The following is a 1,365-nucleotide window of genomic DNA, read 5'->3' as shown; positions in this document are numbered from 1 at the left end:
GGTCTCACTCTGTTGACCAGGCTGGAGTGTAGTCATGAGATCTCAGCTCCCTGCAACCTCCACCTCGCAAGTTCAAGCAATTCTCCTGCTTCAGCCTCCCAAGTAGCTGGGATTACGGGCACCTGCCACAACATCCAGCTAATTTTTGTATTTTTAGTAGAGATGGGGCTTCACGCTGTTGGCCAGGCTGATCTCGAACTCCTGACCTCAAGTGATTCACCTCGCCTCGGCCTCCCAAAATGCTGGGATTATAGGCGTGAGCCACTGTGCCTGGCCAGAATAGCTTTGTGATCTTGAAGGGCAGAGAAAGAGTTATTGCACAAGACTCAAAAAGCATAGACTTTAAAACGATTGATAACTTTAATCATTTAAAATAGAAAAGATCTATATGAACAAAAGACCATAAAATGATAAGACAAGGCATAGACTAAGAGAAGATATTTGTAGTCCAAGCAACCAGTAAAGGATTAGTAAACAAAATACGTATTAAATAGAAGCCTAAAAAACAATAAGAAGGAAACATTTCAATAGAGAAGGAACAAAGGACATGAAGAGTCAATTAAATAAAGAAGAAGTCTTTTAAAACATAAAGTGTTGCACAACCTCATTGATCATTAGGGGAGATTAAAATTAAAACCCAATGGGACAGCATTCCATAACCAGCAGATTGGCAAAACTTAAAAACTCTGATCATATAAAGTCTTGGTAATACCACGGGAACATAGAAACTTTCAAAACCGGCTACTATTAGGTACTTCCACTTTGGAGAGTAATTTAACAATATCCATGGAATTAAAGATGTGTATAACCTGCAAGGCAGCAAATCTATTTTTAAGCTATATATCCTTGTTGAATTCTTAAACAAGGAGGCATTCTTAAATATGATAGTGCAGCATTGTTGTATTAGCAAAACTTGAACAAACACGATTGTTCAAGAATAGAGAAATGGAGACACTAAAGAAAATTTAATAGAATACTAAATATCATTAATCATGAATAAGTTAGATCTACCTATACCAAAATGGATATATTGCAAATTATAATGTTGAGTGGAAAAACACAAGTCGTGAAAGGATATGTTATGGTAAAATTTAGGTGAATCATGAAAATACGTAAAAACAATACTATATGTTTATAGATACATACATATATAGTTAAAAATGAAAAATATGGACAGGAAGGGTAAATAGTGTTGTGGTGGCTCTTCTAGGGAGGGAAGAAACAGTATCTCCAATATTTTGCTTATTTGTATTTGCTAGATTTTATTTTACAAATATCTGAGGCAAATATTGTTAAATAACAACACTTGTTAAATTAGAGGAAAGGTGGCATTGTGGTGTGTTACATTATTATCTATACTTTTCT

This window comes from Mandrillus leucophaeus, unplaced genomic scaffold (genome assembly GCF_000951045.1).
Source record: "Mandrillus leucophaeus isolate KB7577 unplaced genomic scaffold, Mleu.le_1.0 Scaffold268, whole genome shotgun sequence".
NCBI classification, from domain to species: Eukaryota; Metazoa; Chordata; class Mammalia; order Primates; family Cercopithecidae; genus Mandrillus; species Mandrillus leucophaeus.
This window is presented reverse-complemented; position numbering follows the sequence as displayed.